Here is a 22,287-nt window from a genome sequence, read left to right on the forward strand (position 1 = left end):
GGAAATCACGCTTTATCAACCTGGTAGCTTTCCATGATGTCATCACTGGCTGGGTAGATACAGGGAGAGCAGTGGGTATGCCTTGACTTCAGGAAGGTGTTTGACAATGTCTCCTACAAAATCCTTATTATGAAACTTAGAAAATGTGGAACAGATGAGTGGATGGTAAGGTGGACTGAGAACTGGTGAACTGGCAGAGCTTAGACAATGATCATCAGTGATGCAGATTCTGGTTGGAAGCCTGTAACTAGCAGTGTTCCCTAAGGGGTTGGTGCTGGGTTCGATCTTGTTCAAAATCCTTATCAACAGCCTGGATGAAGGGACAGAATACACTTTCAGCAAGTTTGCTGATGATACAAAGCTGGGTGGACTGGATGATACATCTGAAGGCTGTGCTACCATTCAGCAAGACCTGGACAGACTGGAGAGTTGGGCGAAAAGAAGCCTGACAAGGCTTAGCAAGAGCAAGTGTAGAGTCTTGCACATAGGGAGGAATAATTGCATGCATCAGTACAGGTTAGGGGATGACCTGCTAGAGAAAAGCTCTGCAGAAAAGAATTGAGTGTCCTGGTGGGAAATAGGTTGGCCATGAGCCAGCAGTGTGCCCTTGTGGCCAAGAAGGCCAATGGTATCCTGGAATGCATTAAATAGACTGTGGCCAGCAGGTGGAAGGAGGTGATTATCCCCCTCTACTCTGCCTGGTAATGCCACATTTAGATTACTGTATCCAGTACTGGGCTCCTCAGTTCAAAAAAGACAGGGACCTCCTGGAAGGAGTCCAGTGGAGGATCACAAAGAAAATTAAAAGCCTGGAGCATCACTCCTATGATGAAAGTTGAGTAACCTGAGTCTGTACAACCTGGGGAAGACTGAGAGGGATCTGATAAGTGTTTATAAATATTGAAAGGGAAGTGGGAGGCAAATGGATAAGGACAGATTCTTCTCGGTGGCGTGTAGTGATAGGACAAAGCGTAATGACCTAAAATTTCTACACAAGAAGTTTTGTACTAACACGTGGAAGAATTTCTTTATGGTAAGGGTGATGAAGCACTGGAACAGGTTGCCCAGAGAGGCCATGTCTTCTTCTGTGGAGATACTCCAAATCCAGTTGGACATCTACCTGTGCTACCTATTGTAGAGTACCTGCTTTAGCAGGGAAGTTGGACTAAATGAACTCCTGAGGTCCCTTCCAACCCTTGTGATTGTATGATTTTGCGATTCTGCGATATGTAGATCTCCTGGGCCACGTGCAGAAGAAGCCATGGTAGGGATCTCAGGTCAGGCCAGACAGGTCAATTAAAACCCATGATGACCCTCTGAGCTTTGCCAGTCACCAGTACAAACATTTGCTGTTTCCATGCCCGGTCTTCTATTTCTTCCATCCCTGAAAGTTCTTTGAGAAAAGCACCCGGTAGTGTCAAGAGATAATTTTGACTGAACAAGTCTTCAGTATTCTTTCCTTTGGGTTTTTTCTGCCTGGATAGCCATGTTGTTGATCATCACATTTATTTTCTGTTTGATTTATAAAGGTTTTATGAAACAAAAAGCAACTAACCTGTTTCCATTGCAGTCATTTCTGAGTCTGCTTCTCATTGTGGTAAAAAAAGATCAAGACTAAAGTACTCACTAAGAAAAGGAAATTTAGTGTAACTTTCCTTAGCTGCTAACATCACATCTGTGAATAGAGGGATTCCAGTATTCAAATACTCAAATATCTCTCCTTCCTTCAGAAGCCCAGAAGAGCCATCTGCAATACTGCAGGAAATCATCAAGCTTGCTGTTTAAAAATACAGAATGACTGTAAGTAGAGAATCACAGCTTAAGAAGGAATTAGATGTAATTAATTTTGCATAATTTTTAATTCTGGTTATTTTGCACCATACCTGAACAAAGTCCTGGGGGGGCATTAGCAGGCAGATGTTTGTGAATCTCCTTAAGTGAAAGTCCTTAAGAGAGCTCTGACAAACAAGCATTGACTGGTAAATGGCTGTACACAGTCACTTAGCTATAAACAGTTGACTAAGTCTGGGCCTAGCTGTCCCTAGATTTCTCTTTGAGGAGGAGTTTGGAAAGCAAGGGTGTCCATTCTGAACCTTGTGATCCCATCCATGCTTCAAAACTTGTATGTTTAGCATAACAAATATTTTTTGTAAAATTTTCTTTGAAATGTGCTGGTTTAGGCATCATTTTTCTAAAAGGCCTCAAAGATCCCGAATTTACTTTCTGCTTGATTCATAGAATAATAGAATCATAGAATCATAGAATGGGCTGGGTTAAAAAGGACCACAATGAACATCTAGTTTCAACCCCCCTGCTATGTGCAGGGTCACAACCACCAGACCAGGCTGCCCAGAGCCACATCCAGCCTGGCCTTGAACATTTCCAGGGATGGGGCATCCACAGCCTCCTTAGCTGGGTGAACCAGTATAATAAGGGCTCTAAGATAAACAATGGTTCTACCGGTAGGCATATTTTTTTTCCCTGCATATCAGGTTTTTTGGGTGTAACACATCCAGGCTCCAATGCCATTTGAAATGCCAGGAGCTGATGTAAAACAGAATCCTCCTCCACCATTCAGTTTCAAACCACACTCGTTTACCACATAGGAGATCTATACCTGCATTCACAGCCACTGTGCAGAGTGAAAGAGCTAGTTCTGAGGACCTGACTCTCACATTATACTTACTCCAGGGGGTTTCTTGTTTGGCTGTATATATATCTGATTGCTCACCTATGGCTGGCATGTACTGAGTGCCTTTTCAGTTTAATTTTATCTCGAAGACATCCTGCTCAAATACTTGATACTACTCTGTGATCCAAACAAAGAACAGTACATGAAATTAAAGATTCTCCTTAAAAACACAACTTAACTTTGAACTAAGAGTAATGTAGTTGGTTGCAGGAAGAGGCCTAATACAGAGTGAAGCAGGATGATACCCCATTCCCTTGGGAGCAGGGATTCTGGTGTTTGTGGCAGAGTGTTGAGCACATAGATATGAATATTACTTTGAATATTTTTTGTCTTCCTGTTATCCCACCAATTGTCGTAACATCACATTCTTAATTACCTGTCTAATTTATGAATAGGGACAGGAATTGTATGCACCACTCCATCTTTTTAACTTTCCTTATTGAATAAAATAAAATGCACTAATGGAAGTTAAAACAACAACAACAAAAAACACATCCTCCTTCTACTCTTAAGCATTTGAATGTGATCTTGAGAATGAAGCTTGCAAATCTTAGATGAAGCTAAGGAAGTTGGGATGGTGTTGTAAGGATTGAATTAAAATAAAAAATAAGGTACAGATGAAGTATGCAATTCATTTTCAGCTCATAAATCCTGATTTTTCAAGTGAAAAGGGTACACAGAGGATGTATAAAAATTTAGTGGCTACAGTCCTGCTAGTGTCAAAAACACATATTGACATAAGAACACACACTTATTTGGAAAAAAATGTAAAGCCATTAAATTGTAAGATGTTAGTAAATCAGCTTTCGTTAGACTGAACTCCCATTGTGCACCTGCATATGTATATCACTGCGTTCCAAACCTTCTTTACTAAGTGACTCAGTAAATCTAGCTATGATTTACTGAAGCAAGAAACTTTGAGCAAAGAGTGAGTCATGATATTTATTTGAATTTCATTGACCCCTGGTGGGAATGAGAGAAAAGGTGGCACTGCCCATTTCTGTGAATGTAATGTTTTCTTGTCTAATGCCAAGACATTTTATTTTTACTGGGACAGCTTCTGAGCTGGAAGCATAAATAACAAAGCTAGTATTCCTGTTGGCTGCCTTCCTCAAATAAGTGAGGGTTGTAGGGAAAGGAAAGCAATTTAATTCAAACTTGGCAGTAACCAAGCAACCAAGAATCAACAAATAGACTTAGGGCCAAGTTAAAATGAAAAAGGATGTGTCATGTTTCTTTAAACTCTGTATTGATTACACAATGTGCATGCATACATATGTTTTCTATGTTTGTATGTATAACTTCCAGAAAAATTTATATTGCTTTATATACGACTGCTTTATGCATGCTTTTTAACATCATAGGTGATGAATTTAATGGAGGAATAGAGCTAAAGAGAGGCCCTTTGCTTTGCTTTTGTTCTGTTTTGAAAATGACAAATGTAACAATCAAGATGGCTGAATCCCACATCTTATTCAGTTCTTATTAACTGTACAGAAATGCACAAAGGTGAGCTACACATGTGCATTCAGCTGCTCCACTGAGATCTGCTAGCCTTGTCAACAAAATAGAGGTGAATCTCTAAAGCCTCCAAAATCATTTAATGGGAATGACTCATATCATTATGATTTTTCTGTTATGTTCCTTGTCAGTAAGGAAAGCAGCAAAGTTATGCATAATGTATTAAGAAATAAAATTAGTTTATTTTCCTTCAAGGCAATTAACAAAACAAATATGTTAATATTCCTGTATAAAAAAAATAATTTCATCTCTACTGACTCAGATACATCATGATATCTTGATACTATATAGATTTTTCATTTAACCCTTAGAGTAGCAAAGCAGCTTACTTTTTGCTACCATAGTCCGTAATAATATTTCTGGTCCTCTGTCTAGAGATTGAACTAAATGATCTTCAGAACTTTTGAAGTTCTTGGCTCTCTGATGTTGAAACACTGAAGTAGTATCAGAGAAATAATTACATAAGATTTGCCAGTGTCTGAAGTGCTTTTACTCTTTTGCTTAAAGCACCTGTGTGTATTTGAACACATTGAAGCCTTTGCTTGTGTCATGCTTCTGTAATAGTTTGATAGGTGATACTGAAAACTTATCAGGATGAATTACTTCTCTTTAGACACCTTACTACCAAAATGGCTCTGCATTGGAAGTACCCAATCTGACAGGATGAGAACTCAGGTCAGGTGCTAAGTATTTCCCTGTGTGTTGCAGGACCAATCTATGACACACTTTTCACTTGCCATAGTTCTTCACATTTCTTCCATATTTCTTTCTCAGGGCAAGGCATTGTTGTAATCTATGGTAGTATAAAACAACATTTCAATTAGCTGATTCTCTTTTTAGGCCAAGGAAGACATGCAGCAAGAGGAAGCAGAAGAAAAGAGAATCAATAACATCCTTTGCACACAGCAATTATCAGTATTCAGTTATCACAGGACAATATGTAACATTGTTTTCTTTTTTGACTCTAGGAAAGTAAAAAAGAAACGATCAGTCACATTTTTAATACTACTGTTTATGAAAAGCTGTTTTGTTAACTATTTCTTTCAGTAAATTATAACTGCTTTTAAGCATATACAATTCATTTTAGTATGTCAAAAGGGCCTCACTTAGTCCCTTCAAAATCATTTCTCACTTATGTCTCATGTTCAGCATGGTGCCCATTAGGACCTCCAGGTCCTTCTCTCCTCTGCAGAGCCAGCCAATCAGTTTTGGGTCTGTATGAGAACATGGGTTTATTCTTACCCAGGAGCAGGACTTTGCACTTCACTTTCTTGAACTGAGATTGCTGTAAGATTGATTTCTCCAGGCGGTTAATGTATCTCTGAATACTGAAACAACTATCCATGCCCTTTCAGTTTTGGGTCACATGCAAGTCTCATTATCCAGGTAGTTAAAGAAGGCATTAAGCAGTACTGGACCTAGTGTCAACTTCAGTGGTTTACAGTGAAAAGTCTCCAGATGGACATTAGCTGTTGCTAATGGCAACTCTTTGAGAATGGCTGTTCAATTGGTTTCTTGCCTACCCTGCAGTCCACTTATCTAATTCGCACTTCCTCAGTTTGTCACTGAGAATGTTATCAGAGAGAATGTTGAAAGCCTTACAAAGGTCATGATAAACAACATCTACTGTTCTCATCTACCAAACTAGACATCTCATTTTAGTGGGCTATCAACTTGATGAGGCATGATTTCCTCTGCAAAATCCATACTGAATTTCTACTAGTGAAAAATGTTAAATAATAACCAGTTATTTTTTATTCTTCATGATTTCTGCTAGAATATTACATTCACAACAACTACAATTTACTGTGTTATCCTGTGTTCATGCTGAAGCTTTGGGAATTTGGAAGTTTGTATCTACCTATATGAGTGTCTGTGGAAGCACTGATCGGAGTCCACCTGGTGACATTATCAGTATCAATACACATAGATTTTATTTTCCTGTCCCATCTAAACACAGCTATTCTTTCAGTCTCATCTCAAAAGTACATTTTCCATGCTATATTTTCTAGTACATGTCTGGGTCTTTACATTTGTTTTGTTTTATTGTAGATGTACTCCAAACTACTAATCTAAATTTCAGTGGTTGAGAGCTTGTCTCATCCTTGCCTTGTGTTACTGATATTATGAATCATTTGAGAGATGTCAATAGCTATGGCTATTCACGCTTTTCTTCAATATAAATATAAAAGGTTAAGATGGTTTCTCCAACTGATTATTCAACTTTTTGAATAAAAATTGGACTTAGGTGCTTACAGTAATAACTCAGTATTCTAAAGCTGCATGACATGTGAGTAAAGAATTAGAGATCATTAATGATTACTTCATGATCATTTCTGATCCAGAACAGTTAAAATACCATTAAAGGAGGGGATAAGTTTCCTGTTCTGAATCAGGTCACAGCATCTGCAAGCCAAACTACATTTACTGGGAACACCCTTTCAGACAGGAAAGATCTTCATTAATGAATGCATCTGGGAGATATGGGTCTAATAAACTTGGAACATATTTGTTCTATCTTGAAATAAATAAGTGTAGGGACTTGGAAAACTATTGTTAATAAAAATACTCCAGTCTGTCAATGCTAAACATTTAATCAAATTTCATAATTATTATCACATTTGCTCTATTACATGGAATTGAAATATATGATAAATTTACTGAATGACTGGTATTCTATGAAGGAAAATAAAATTCACTATGCAGTCATCAAAACACATTTAGGCCTTGATATCTAGATAAGGTTGACTTCACAAAGCTTACCTGATATAAATGATGGGTTAGGGTGCAACTTAGAAGTCAACCTGACAGAAAGTAATGTTAATATTAAAGACTGATATAATGTACAAAGTGAGAATGGTGAGCTTATTCAGGGAGCCAACTAGATTCTCAGCAGACTTGGACACATAAATTATCTTGACACTTCATCCTACGTGAATATTTATTGAAGAACATTGTACTTGACAGACTTCAATGAAGAAAAACAAACATTTGAAATGTAGTTCTCTGTTAGGTTTCAAAATTTGAACATTACCAAACAGTTATCTGGATGTGCTTTACAGAACTACATTACTAGAGAGAAATTTCTTTTCTTTCTCCTGCTGAGTATCCAGAGGTGATTTAATTAGAGAAATGTCTAGTGGAGAGAACAAGACAACTCAGAGAAGAAATCTCTGGATTCTCAGTTCAGTCTGATTTTCAAACCATTTAACCAGATCAATCAATAAAATATTTTCTAGGATCAAACCACACTCCAAACTGCTGGAAACAGTCTCATGACTAAGTGAAATGCTTAGTGGAAAGGAAAATGAGTCTTTTAAACAGTCCAAGATATAAAAGTCCAGAGACATCTGCTAAAATGTTCTTGCAAAGCTATTAGCAAATAAATGGTTCTTTCTCTAGTCCTACTTAACAACTTACTTGCAGGCAGTTTGCAAATGATTTGGAAAGAGATGGGAAGAAACATGAAGATTAAACAGTATATGATCTGAGCTCCAGAACAGTTCCATGCCTGGATCAGTCCAGATGTGGAACTAGGATAACAGACACAACTAAACCTGAGGACAGCAGTTAGTGGATGGAGGAAAGCACCTCTGGAAATTTTATAATCATGGTACAGATGGTAATAGAAGTCACATACCCACCTTTGTTAGACTGAGAGTCGGAGTTAAATGTATTTTGGGGTATCTTGTTAATACTAAGCTTTTACTGTCCTATTTACTATTTTTTCTTCCTTTCTTATTGAAGTGTGCGCTCTGCTGCACATTAAAAAATGACTTGAGCTTAGTTGCACATAAAGCTAATAACAATTCTCAGATAAAGTTGTAGTTTATCCTTAAGGGTAAATCTCTTTCTGTACAGTTTGATCTTCATACAAAGCCAGGTTTCCTAGGAACAACAAAACAGTGCAGCAGAACCCTGCAGGAAACACAGTTTTCTCAGTGGGTGATCTGAAATTGCAGAAGGAAATTGCCATGGCATCTAAAACCCACACTGTCCTCTGCAGTGAAAGAACTATCAGCATTCCTCGCATCATAGCAAACACTAGTGTGTGCAGGAGTACTACTGTCATGGTTATCTCTAGATCTACCTGTGCCTGTGACAAGGGGACAGCTGGCCCACAGGCCCACCAACCCAAAAATAGGAGGTAAAAGGGGAGAGGGAAAGGGAAGAGGAAAAGAAAAATGAAATAAAACACAAACAGCAGCAATGATCTGAGGAGGAAAATTAATTTACTAATTATAACAGTAGAAATACAAATTACTGGGATTGAAGCTAATAAGTTGAATAAAATAAGAGTTTCAGAAAACCAAGGTACTCTGATAGGCCAGGGAAGAAAAAGAGAAAGTCTCATGACCTCCAGTCAGTTTTATCTTTCCCAGCAAGTGGAAATTCAAAATAGAACAACGAAGTTTTCTGGGAGCTGTAGTACATCTCTTCTGAGACTCCCAGTGCACTACATTACGTGATGATGTAGAATTCCAATAATAAACAACATAAAACCATGATACCTACAATATCCATTCTGTGCAAATAAATCCTTTGCTTGTGTGTATAATTGTTTCCTCTGGGGTAGAAAGAGAAGTAAACTGTTAATTTACATTCCATAATGCACTTCTGGAAGGTGCCAATATGCTGTAGTGCCATCAGTATTTTAGCAGGTTATTCTTAAAAGCCTCAGAAAGGACACTTCTGTTGAACAACCTTACACAAGACTAAAACCAATAAGCATTTATGTAAAGCCATAGGCAGTATTATAAACTTTTCTGCTCTTTGGCTTTTCATGATTTGGACAGTTGTACAGTTTGTTAGTTGAAGATCAGGTTGGTTGGACAGGCCCAAAGAATCAAGGTAAATGGAGGTAAATCCAATTGGTAACCAGTCATCAGCAGCATTCCCTAGATCTCAGTACTGGGGCCATTTTTCTTCAATGATTTTTTATCAGTGATCTGCATGAGGTGATTGAATGCATCCTCAATATAATCACAGAAGTTGGGTGGGAGTGTTGATCTGCTTGAGGGTAGGAAGGCTTTGCAAAGGTATCTGAAGAAGATAGTTTTGTGGGATGTGTCCAATTATATGCCATTCAGCATTTGTAACTGGCAAGTCCTGCTCTTGAGCCGTAGCAGTGGAATAGGTGTGGAGAAGAGTGGCCAAAAAATTGCCCAGGAGAAAAGGACACTGGGGGTGCTGGTCAAGACACAGCTAGCAAGAGTGAGCAGTGTGCCAAGAAGGCCACTTCTTTATCAGAAATAGTGTGGCCAGCAGGACTAGGGAAGGGATTGTCCCCTTGTACACAGCACTAGTGAGATCAGACCTCAAATATTCTTTTCAGTTTTGGTCTGACTACAAGAAGGATACTGAATCTCGAGAGAATGCAAAAAAGAGCATCTAAACTGGTGAAGGGATAAGAGAACCAGAGTTCTGAGGAGTGGTTGACGGAATTGGGTTTGTTTAGTCTGGAGAAGAGGAAGCTGAGTTGAAACCACAACACGCTCTACACCTATCTGAAAGGAGGTTGCAGAGAGTAGGATGTTGATCTTTTTTCTGTGGTGAAAATGATAGGATACAAGAAAATGGTCTAAAGTTGTGCCAAGGGATTTTTCAATTGAGTTTATTTACAGAAAGGGTAAAGAAGTATTGGAATAATCTGCCCATGAAATGGTAGAATCTCTATACCTGGAGATCATAAAATCATACAATCATAGAAGACTGGCTGGAAGAGTCCTTTAAAGATTATCTACTCCTACTCCCCAGGAATGAACAGGGACATCCATAGCTAGATCAGGTTGTCCAGGGTCTGATCCAGCCACACCTTGGAAGTCTGCAGGGACGGGGCATTTTAATGCCTTTCTAGAATAGTTTAGATTTCCATCTGAGTAAAATCATGTAATTCTACTTTTTAAATGAATTTTTAAAATTGATTACTCAGTATTGTGGTTCATTTCCAGTCAGAACATAGTTGAATGAATAATATATTATTAGATCACAGTTATAATATTTCAATGTTCAACAGTTCTTTTCATCCAAATACCTCAAAAGTACTTGAAAATATAAAATAAACAGCACAATTACAGACTTAGATATGAACATCTTTCCAAACACTGAATATATCATCAGAGCAGTGCTCAGAGGCTGAGTTGTGCAAAAAAAAAAAAAAAAAAAGGATAGATAAAACACAGACTGCAGTTTAAAATGGAGAGTCTATTGAAAAGATTTTATAAGATGTTACTCACTGTCATGAGAAAAGTCTTCTTCTGGTTACTAATGCTGAGGGGGAACATTATGTTAAAGTTATCATAAAATCATAGAATTGTAGAATCCTTAGAATTGGAAGGGACCTTTATAGGTCATCTAGTCCAAACACCCCGCAACGAACAGAGAGACGTGCACAACTAGGTCATGTTGCCCAGGGCCTGATCCGGCCTCACCCTGAAAGTCTCCAGGGATCGGGCATAAACCACATCTCTGGGCAACCTTTTCAAATGCCTCACCACCCTCACCGTAAAATACTTTTTCTTTATATCTACCCTATATAAGCTTGAAGTCATTTCCCCTTCATTCTGTCACCACAGACCCTGCTAAAGAGTCTGTACATTTCTTTTCTGCAGTTCCCTTTTAGATTTTGAAAAGCTGCTCTCATGTCTTCTCGGAGCCTTCTCTTCTCCAGGCTGAACAGCTCCAGCCCTTTCATCCTGTCCTCATAGGAGAAGTGTTCCATTCATTGGATCATTTTTGTGGCCTTCCTCTGGATGCAGTCCAACAGGTCCATGTCTCTCCTGTACTGGAGACTCCACATCTAGACTCCAGACAAGGCCTCACAGAACAGAGGGGCAGGATCACCTACCTCAACCTGCTGGCCACACTTCTTTTGATGCAGCCCAGGATATGGCTTGCTTTCTGGGCTGCAAGGGCACACTGCTGTCATGTCCAGCTTCCCATTCATCCATGATCTGTGCATTCAATTTCTTCAGCCATTGTCCTAAGGCTTTGAAGATACTTAACACACATGTGAGTATGGCACTAATGGACCTAGTTTGATGATGTGTCTTGATAGATAAGTCAATGGTTGGGTTTGAAGATCTTGAAGGGCTCTTCAAACAAAGGTGATTCAATGATTCTATACAAACAAACGGTCTTACTTCAATATCAAGGGATAAATGTATTATCAAAAACTGTTGAGTAGCAGCCTTCTTTAGCTACTTTTTTATCAGCTAGATAAAAGAGACATCAAAAATTCAGTTTGATAAGCAGATGATTAGAAACCTGATTTCTAAAACCTGGGATCAGAATATATATATTGCATCTTTCACTTAGTCTGTTAGTCAGGCTTTTTAAGCTTAACATCATCATCCAAACATACTTCTTTTAGAATATACTTCTATACTTCTTTTACTTTTTCTGTAACCCAGAATGCTTCAAATACAAATCTCATTTATCAGCATAACAAACATATCAGGATTTCACATGTGTAATGATAGAATATAGAAACAAAAATAATCCACTATTAAAAGCATTTCCACTTGTTTTTTAGCGTTTCTCATTTTAAAATCTTAGAAACACTTTTATCAGTGAGGTGTTAAGATGATGCAACTGTTCAAGTCAGATAGGATGAAGTTAAAAATGAAGAACATCAGGAACCTGAGAAAACTCTGCCCTTAGATATTCTGTTTCTGATCAACTCCCATTGTTTTGCAGAGAACCATCAAGTCTTGCACAACCTATGCACTCTCATTTTGAGCAATCAACTAACTTAGCAGGACTAAGTAGGGCTTGAAGTCTCCACAAGGGGCAGAACACCACATACACTAATCTGTTGACTGTGGTTTTTACAATTATTTCCCAAAAAGCAGACAATTGGAAACAAAAATACATCCATCATCCAGAATCTGCTTCCCACTTACTATCACAGTAGTAATAGGAATTGCAAAAAAGGCTAGGATCCCTGAAGTTCAATAGTTGTGCAGCAGTATTCTGCCTTTCTAAGGAAATGTTCAAAACAGAGAATAAAACCCAGAACTAACTCAGAATCAAATTAATTGTTAGTATTCACCATGAAACTTGGAACACAGCTAGTTTACAACAGTCAGAACAGAGAACAATACAAAGAAAGTAGCTGATTTTGGAATACCCTTCCTCATTTTCTTTCTCTAAAGAAGAAGGAAGACACCGTCGAATGTCAGTCAAAAAACAATACTGCACAAATACAGTTAAAATGAATGTGTGGGCAGGAGCCCTTTCCCTTAATATCCTGCCCCATGCAGTACACACTCTCAGACATGCAGACATGATAGTAAAGAAATAGTTACCTAGATACTTTCATTCACAATTCAGTTGCACCTGGCCCTATGCACAAACAGTCCGTATGAAGTCATGGAGGAAAATGGTTCATTCTTCCTTTCTAACCATTTTCCATTTTAACTTTGTACAGCTGATCATACTTTCCAATTGTTCAATATGACTCCAAATTAGAAGCTGTTGTCCTTCCTGGCATGCCTGTCTAAAATTCCATAAGTATTTCCTGATAAAGTAGATCCAAATTCACAACTGCTCTAGTTTTATTTTATATAGCAAGCATCACATTACCACACATTTTCATGTCCATCACAAACAGCTGCCATTAAACTCTGAATTTTATTGTTTATATGTCTTTTGGAAGCTTTGTCTGGAATACAGGAAGGACAGGATTTTACAAACACGAAGGTGAAAATGTGTATGACTGATAATCTTATCATTTTGAAACTATTCTGAAACCAAGTCAGTTGGTGCTTCCTCACTTTAAAAGAAAACAACCTGAACAAACTCCTTAAAATCACATTCATAGTAAGAAATATTATGGTTTACCTTAGACACAAGTTATGAAAAGCTGAAAAATGTCATAAGAACTCAAGAGAAAATAGCCAAATCTGCATCAAAAGTTTATGATACTGGAGCAAATGCCATTCTAAAATTTTCCTCTCATTGAAGAGATAGGACACCTACCTCCTTAGATAGGACACATGTTGGCTGTTGGAGTTAATTCATGCTGTCTCTATTTTCTCCTTAGCTCAATGTTTTTTATGTGAAATAGGCTGAAAATTGTTTTCCAGTGGTGAAATATGGAGTCTAGTGTCTTTTTTTTTTTTTTTTTGTCACATTTCAGAATATAAATAAAATCTGACAACTCAAGGTTCAAAACTGATATTTTCAAAAAATATAGACTTTGAGTTTTCATGGTAAATAAAAAAAAAAAAGAAGTATCTTCAACTTAAGGATTCTCAACTATACCTGATTCATCTGCAAGCACACAAGTACATTGAACTTTTTGTACTGTAATGCCCAAAGGAGATTAAAAAATAAAATAAAATCTTTGATTAAAATTAAGCACGTTACATTAAAAATCACTAAAGTATCACCTTTCAATTAAAAAAAAATCAAATTGTTTGTTGCTTGACATAAAGTCATTATTACAGAGAAAGGAAACCCAATGCAGTATACAGTAAACATTAGAGGCAGCAGTTTGGGCCCAGTACCTAGCTATCAATTCTATCATGTATATTTTTATTTGGTTAACAACCAGCCAAACAGACATATGACGATGTGACAGAAATCCCTTAGTTAAACAGAATTCATCTATAACCATATCTTGCATAATGCATATCAACACAGCATTGCTTGCCCATGTGAACAACTGAGACTTTACGAAGCAGCAGAGAACTGAAAGGCAGACTGAGATGAAACGCTCCATCATTCATCCCTCAGTCACACAAGCCTAGGAAGATCTGTACAGCATTTACACAGTAGTACATCAAAGAGCGTTGGACACAAAGTGGGAGGAGAAATGAGACGTTTACTGTGATGTATGCCATAAGCAACTCTGGAAAGATTTATTAAGGGCAAACACAATTGTATTTCACTCTCCCATTGGGGCTCTGGGGACAGCCTGAAGGCATTAGGAGGACAGAGCTTACTGTTTACCCCAAACACCAGTGCCTAGAGAACAGTATAGAGATCCCAACTGAATCCAAGCAAGAGACAAAGAGACAAACACACCCAGTTATTAAACTCAGAGTGGAAACTCACCCTATTTGTCTGGTTCTCAGTGTGAACTGAGTCTTCTCCGAGATCACCCTGATTATTCTAGATATGAACTGAGGACTGTCAACACAGAATGAGTTAATTTTTGTTATTGGCTTTCATTCCCCCTTCACAGAGGATTTTCTCTTGTTCTAGAAAGAGCCAATAATTGCTTTTTCCTTGACTCCCAACACTCTCACTTTTCTTACACGTCAGTAGTGCTCAGCATATTTATTAGACAAAAATGTACTAGAAAACTGTATACCTGTTCTTGCACAAGCATTCACCACACAGCTCAAAACCTCATAAAAGGAATAGAATCTGAATAAAGGAAAAATAATACACATATACATGCACATTGTTAACAAATGTCAACACATTCTAAGTTAGTCACATACAGAATTTGCAATTAAGGTAGATTGTAACTGATAATGGTAGTAGTCTCATATATAACAATTTTCTGAGATGTTAAAGTGACTTTTGATTCATATATAGCCATTGATTTAATAAAAGAAAAAGACCTATTGAGCTTGTGGATAGATTGAGTATCAGATATTTTTTTCAGTTTAGAAAGGTGAAAAACATTCAAACCAATATCTTTAATGATTGCTCCGAAAGTAATGCCTCCAATTTATTTCCATGGAATATACAACAGGTACAATGAACATAATAACACTACTTGTTAGACCAAATTCTCAGCTACAGAACACTATTTTTCAACATAGACACCACTATTAGCTATGCATTTTTTTTTCCAGTGAAGAACAAGAGCCTACATGTCGCCTTCATAAAAGTCTGCACCAGTGGAGGTGAATCACTGCCGCTGTCAGCACTGCTGAAACACAGTACGTCACTGTGCTCACATCCACTCTGTTATTTCCATAAATGTTCAGAAAGCATCAATGAATGTTAATAGATGCACTTTTTTTCTGCATACAGGAATTCAATGACACACCTTTGCTCCATATGCACTTCTATATTAGATGTCTGTCAGATGCCAGTCTGTCCCTCTGCTGCCATCTGTTTCACAGCAACAAAATGTAACAGAATATTGGTTGGAAGTTTCAGCTTCCACCAAAATCTACCTCTCATGTTGTGGATAACATATAAAAACAGAAAACATTACTTTCAGAGCAGAACTCATGTGCATAAATATGTATAAGCATATATAATTTTTTACATGAGAGATCTCTGATATGATTGTATGTAACAATTTAAAGTATTCCCCCAAATGGCATTGCCATTCTAACATCAAAAGAAAGCAATAATGCAGTTTTAAAACTGGTTTGTACACTTTTCTAGGGAACACAGCACTTCCATTCAAAGGCAAGAGCTCCCTCTAGATAGCAGCTTGGGGAATTTTCCAAAGCCTAGCTTTGGAAGTGAACTTTGAAGAAAACAGGGCAGCCAATGCTTTAGAAACCACCAAAGCATAGTAGTCACTATTCTGAGGAAACTTGGAATTTATCTCCTGACTTTCTGCTTATAAAGAATAAATGATCTGATTAAAAAATAAAAAGTATCAGCACCTTTAGCCTTTAGAAGTTATTTTTATTGAATCACATTATTTATGTGTTCCTGCTATATTATATGAGTTATCCCAAAAATAATAGCAGTAGCTTAGTAGCTCCTGATGATTTTTTTAAGGAGATTTCAGCAAGCAATCAGATATGATCAGAGTTTGCCTGAAGTATTCCTCTCTGCTTAGCACATAAATGCTGCAGTTGAGAAACAGCATCAGTTTGGGATTGAGGAGTACTGTACTGCAAGAAATGGAGAGACCAAAAGTAATTTAAAGATTTACAAGAAATGTCAAAGAATGTGGCCTGTAAAAGAAACTTGAAGAAACTGGTATTACTTTGTCCAAAGAGACAGAGAGTGAGAAGAAACAGGATGTTTTTCTGCAAAGATTGCTGTGAGGAATCAGAGGACAATCTGTTTTTCATGCACATAGAAGCTGGGACAAAAGTAACAAATTTAAATTGCCTGGAACAGCTGTTTTGGAGCAGACTTAATTTGTGTAATTTGAGTTTGGACTTCCAATCCTGTCAGAAATTGCTTGGATAAAGCTGCTTCTGCCTCAATGAAAGGGAAGGGCTTGCACAGTGCTTTTGGTGTCCCATCTCTCAGGAATCTTGCTGTCTGTATTTCTGTTTACAACTTGATATAATTTACCTCTTTGCTACAACATTGTCTTTGAGAATGTTCACTAAAACTTCTATATTCTTTCTGTAGAAATTGTACTTGGCCACAATGGGGTAACTTTGCCAATTAACCTTTCTCTTTGTGGAACATTGCATTTGTTTCTAAAGAATGATGGCCTTTTCTTCTTCAGTATATTGCCTGAATTTTTTCAAGGTTCTTTTGAGCCTTGTTTGGCCCTTCTGAAGTACTGTGTCCAGTACTTCAGAAGGGCTTCCAGCCTGGGACCCCCAGCACAAGCATATGGATCTGGAACTGGGCCTGTTCAGTCTGGATTCTCTCCAACAGCTATTACATTTGTCCTCATCTCCTTTTCTTTATCTCCACTGCCACCACAGAGACCTTGAGGACAGGAAATGTGACCTACTAAATTTTGAAGTTCTCAAGAAGACCATAAGGCTCAATGAACTTTAAATCAGCGGATTTTTCTAAGTGTTCTCTTACCTGTTCCTCCTTTATTTGATAGAGAAAACTTGATTTCTACCAGTGGTTCTATACGCATAGGCCTCCTGATTTCGTTTGCTAAATATATGAAAAAAACTTGTAAATGATTTTAACAGCTTGGAACTTTCATGACTAGCTTTCATTTTCATGGAATATCAAGCTACTTTATGAGGATGGGAACATTTATTATAGTAGAAATACTTCTCATTTTATATGTGATTTTGTGTACTAGTTGCATTTCAGTTTAGATAACTGGGAAAATTCCAGTGCACACTTCAGTGCAGATGTATTTTTCCTGTAAGCAGCAGTTTCCAGAAACCAATGACTGAGGAGAAATGCTAAAATCAAATTACACGATGGTTTGGGGAATTCCAGACAAACAAGAATTAAAGTAACCAACAAAAATATTCACATGTAGTAATTTACATATTTACATAAATTCTGACTGAATCTGAGAAAATCAAAGAAAGGGTTTCTCCAGCAAAATTATTTTGTTTCTGATCACTGAGGAGACACAGGTTTATTCAATTAAGCTACTTATGATCAGTGTTATCTATTCATCTAGTCCTATAGCATGTTGCAATCATATAACAAAATTCAAATATTGATCATCCTTTTTAAAGATTGTCTCTTCATTTTTTGAAACTTCTGCATATCTTTTAGTGAGAAAAAAGTAAACTTGGAGTTAAGGCTGATATTTATGATCATTTGTAGGAATAAAAAATCACTTTATCTGAATATTTTCTATCATGTTTTTAACATTTCTCCCAAAATGTCAGTTTCTTTCCATAATGCTTGCAGCCTTATTTTACAACAGAATGAACCTGGGATTGGCTCTCAAATTTAGTTTAGAGGTAGAGTGATATCTGTGAAGGGTATTTTTTACTCTGTTTAGAACACCCCAGTAGACCCTACTTCCCAGGAATGTTAACTGAAAGCATTTAAATGAAGAATGAAAAATATGATTTTCAAGTGAGCATTCATGTAAGTTTTGGAGGAGGTTTTCCAGCTCAAATAGAGACTAAGCCACCTCTGTCTTGCAAATAAGCAAACTATACATAGAAACTAAGCCCTTTAGCTTAGAGAAAACTTTATTTGCTTAGCCAATAGAAGGAATTGGCAAAACACCCTGAGCACAAGTTTATCGTTGTGTTTAATAGACAGCAGGACTGTACTGACATGCAAGCCAGCAATTACAATACAAAATATTCACGAGTCTGCCAAAGAATGATGTCAGTTCCAGGCTGTGGTGTTTGGTACATATCAAAATACCCTCACTACTAGAAACAGAAGTACGTATGTGTGAGTTGTATACGAATTCCCAAATGTAATAAGGCCACACACCTTGAAAATGAATCATTTAATGGTCAGCATCAGAGAATACATTTATCTGCAGTAAGATTCCTTTTTAAGTGTTAAGCATAGGTTAATGTGTGGGCTTTTTATTTGTACTTAGACACCTGGAAATGATTAATAACCATTTAGTTTTCCATTCTGTAAAAATGTCCTATTTCTTTAAGAAAAGAACTTGCAAGAAATTATATAGAAAAGGGAATACACTTAACAATCTAACTTTATTAATAAGACATATCTTTCTTGTTATGTACTGAGTTTGTTGGTAGAGCAAGTTCCCTCTGTATCAATAATGTGAGAAGATTAAAAGATTTAAAACTATGAGAAACCATCAGGACATCAATTCTGGAGGATCTCCAAGAAACTTTACTGAATTCAAATGGAGTTTAAAAAATATGCATTTTTTTTTCCCTGGGTCACAATTTTGATTTGTTCTTTTCTGAGTGAGACTGGCTCATGCTGTTCATTTCTTATGGCTCCTGAATGGATATCAGGTATTAATACCAGAGATTTCCCAAATATAGTTCTGATATTATGGCCCAAACCAAAGCCACTTTAATGTTTGGAAATCTTTCTACACGTTTAAAGGGAATTCAATCAGAGCTGACCAGAATACCTGAGTAGTCTGTTTATAAGTTTTTATATTTTAGTCGCCTTGAAACTGGTTTCACATAGCAGTGATTTGGAGATAACAGAACAGGGAGCTAAGAATCAGTTCATACAAGAGACAATAGGCTGTAGACATAAAACAAACATAGTCCAAAATGCAGTAACGTAGTGGAAAGTCATAACTGATTCTGAATAACTTCCTTTTCCTCCCACACATCCAGGAGCTGAGAAAATATTGAAGGAAAGATGAGAAATTTCACATCCACTTCTCCTGAATGTGGAGCCAAACCTTGGGAACAGGCTTTGCCTGTCTTCCCCTTGTCTTCCTCTACCCAGTGGAAAAAAGTGCTGTGACCATCTCCTCTGGAAAACTGGTGAGGATGAATCACTGTGCTGACGAATAATTCCCTTATTAAAACATTTCTAAATTGTTACCAGCTTTGTGATTCTTTTACCTATATGCCTCCAGCGATTCCTGTACCTGTGAGAGAAGAGGAAACAACTGTGTTGGGTCTGTGGGTGAAATATAGGTGAATCAGTGCTTAATCTGGGAAGTTAAGAAAGCCTACTCTGCCAAGTCTTATATAGACCAGCTTTTATAGATAGGAAGCTCACAAGAAGATTCTGTGGAGAAGAATATATTCTTACCTTCCCTTTCTGCCTGTCTCATTTGTATTTGTACTCTTGGCTGAAACATGGCACTTAACAATGCGTTTAAGTTCAATTTGTGTAACAAGTCACATAAAATGAAAGAGTGGTTTTCAGACATGGGATCTTGACACAAATTATAAAAATAGAATTGGCATTTGTTAAATGCTTTTGGCTGAGCATCTCTTTCCAAAAAGGCTTTGTAGACAGTTACACTGTAGAGCAAAGTATGGAAATACCTGAAGCAGTAGTTACAGCTGTGAAAATATGTCTGAATCTGGTTCACATGGAAACCTGCAGACATGCTTATTGATGAGCTTCATTCACATACTTCAAGGCAAAAAGGTGAAGAGTAGTCATGAACATTACTCTGATGTCCTGCATGCATGCTCCTTGAAAAGAACAGGAGGGCTGGGGTTCCAACAAACTATGTCAGTGGGTAAGTCAGTGAAAATCCTGAAGATTTTTTATCAGCTTTGTGGAAATCATTGCACAGCCCTTGACTCCTTGGACTTCCTCTAAGATGTGCTCTGATATTGCTCATTAGGGCATACTGGAATTGACAACACCTCCTAGGAGAAGTTGAGTTTCTATAAGCTAGTGAAAGTCATGCATAGATTCTCAAGAAACTCCTGTTCTATCTCAGGAAACAAAACATCCTTTTAACCATGAGAGTCCTCAATGCGCTGCACCTGCATCCGACTTCCTCTATTCATACAAAGTCGCAGAGTGGAGAAAGGCTAAACTTATGCTTGGAAATTAAATGATTCCAGGATGTACTCCCAGGCACTGGTATTTTATTGTGTGCTTAAATTACTAGCAAAGTCCTTAGCTTTTGAGCTTTTGACCTATGGTAGCTAGCAGTCTCCCAAATGACAGCTGGGCATGACTGGCAGTATAAATGCAGCCACGCTGTTTTGAATGTTCAAAGACATTAATTTTTTCTCTTTCAGAAAAGACAGGATTACATATATGAAGCTGAGGTCTGAGTAGTCATCTAAAAACTTCTTTGTTCATCTAGTATTAACCTCTAAGTGAAACAAATGGGAAATTGATAATCTAAAAGCCAAATTATCAAAAAGGATTTCAGCACTGAAACAGCCTTATAAATTTAGAAGATTTGCCAAGACTACATAGAAAGGAAATGGATGGTTATTGAATAAAGTTTTCTAGAATCCTTTACCTATGCTACCAACAGGCCATCCTTCCTTCCCTTTCGTAGAATGACATGCACGTTGTGTAGAAGTTTAAAAAATGCACAGACTCTCAGTCACTATTAGCGAATGAAATAAGAACATATAAAAATATCAAGAAGTATGCTTTTGAAATTTTTTTCTGTTATTTTTCTGATATTTTTCTGTTTCAGTATACTAGTGTAATTCATCAGAATTGGAACATGGGATTTTTAGACCACTCTTTTTGCAATGGTGGTGAAGATATTTATTTTAGTACAGCTAAGTCAAATAATATTAGCAATAGAAGAAATATTTTATGAATCTGTTCACATATAATTAATTACTATTCACAACTCAGCAGGAGATGATGTCTGAAATATTGTTCCAGCACATAGCAGATGTTCTACTTTTGTATAATGGAAATGAAAAATGTAGGTTTAGCAAAGTATAATATCTATCTCAACAGATTACCTCAGCTCTATAGAAGACAAAGGTTAATGACGGATGCCTATAAAAACATGCAACAAACTATTCAGCACTCCTAAACTTTCTGATAGTGTCAATTTATAGTGAGTTAGGGAGACCACATCGAACATGAGAGGCTTTTCTTTAACCAAACACTGATGTACTGACTTTGAAGATCAAGATCTCTCTCTCTAAGGAAATACACATTGACATCAAGAGAATGAATTAATGGGAAAATGCAAATTTACTGTCAGCAGCATTTACATGGGGAGCTGCACAAAAGCATGTCCCTATGCAATACCTACTTCTGGGATTGGACAGCAAGCTGAGTTTCACATAGCTTTGGAACTACATACGAGACCGTATTTTAAGTCTGGTTGCTTTAGTATGTCAGAAAAGCTAGGAAATATATCCTTCGTACCAAAATCCATACAATCAATAGATCTCAGCATTCAGATCTTACAGTCTCCTACCTGCTGGAATATTCCAGGGAAAATGCCTAAGCAAGTCTCAGCATGTTCTACCATCTCACTGTAAAATGCTGTTGAGGCTGCAGAGGAACCATGCTGGGCGTTACCTAGCTGTCAAGACTGCTACATCCCAATGAAATGCTTTAATCCTGTCTTTCCTGAGTTCTGAATCCTAGCCATTTCAGATGATAATTCACTATCTCAACAGAAGCGATAGAGTAGACTTGCTGACAATTGTTCATAGCAACAAATATTTTGAGTTTTAATTAATTGACAGATTTGCCAAATTTACCAGGCATGTTTTGCTTACTTCTGTAGCAAGGAAAAGTTAAAGAAATCTTAAGGCTTTCAAAAATACTGAAAAATGAAAATTAAAAGTGAAGGACAGTGTGCCACTTGACACTGTTTGATCAAAACGAATTGGTGCCTCACATTTCAACAGACACAAATATGCATGCTAATCATTTCTTCATGACAAGACTGATATCAACCATGTACATAAACTCAAACACACAAGTCATTTCTTACCTAAAACTGTGCAGAAAGAAAAGTCTTACCCAAACATATTCCATGGTGATTTTATGAGTGAGATGCAATCTAAGGAGTTATAGACTACAAATAGGGAGGAGGAGAGGATATATATATATATTTT

The sequence above is a fragment of the Phasianus colchicus genome, chromosome 1 (genome assembly GCF_987193195.1).
Source record: "Phasianus colchicus chromosome 1, bPhaCol1.hap1.1, whole genome shotgun sequence".
NCBI classification, from domain to species: domain Eukaryota; kingdom Metazoa; phylum Chordata; class Aves; order Galliformes; family Phasianidae; genus Phasianus; species Phasianus colchicus.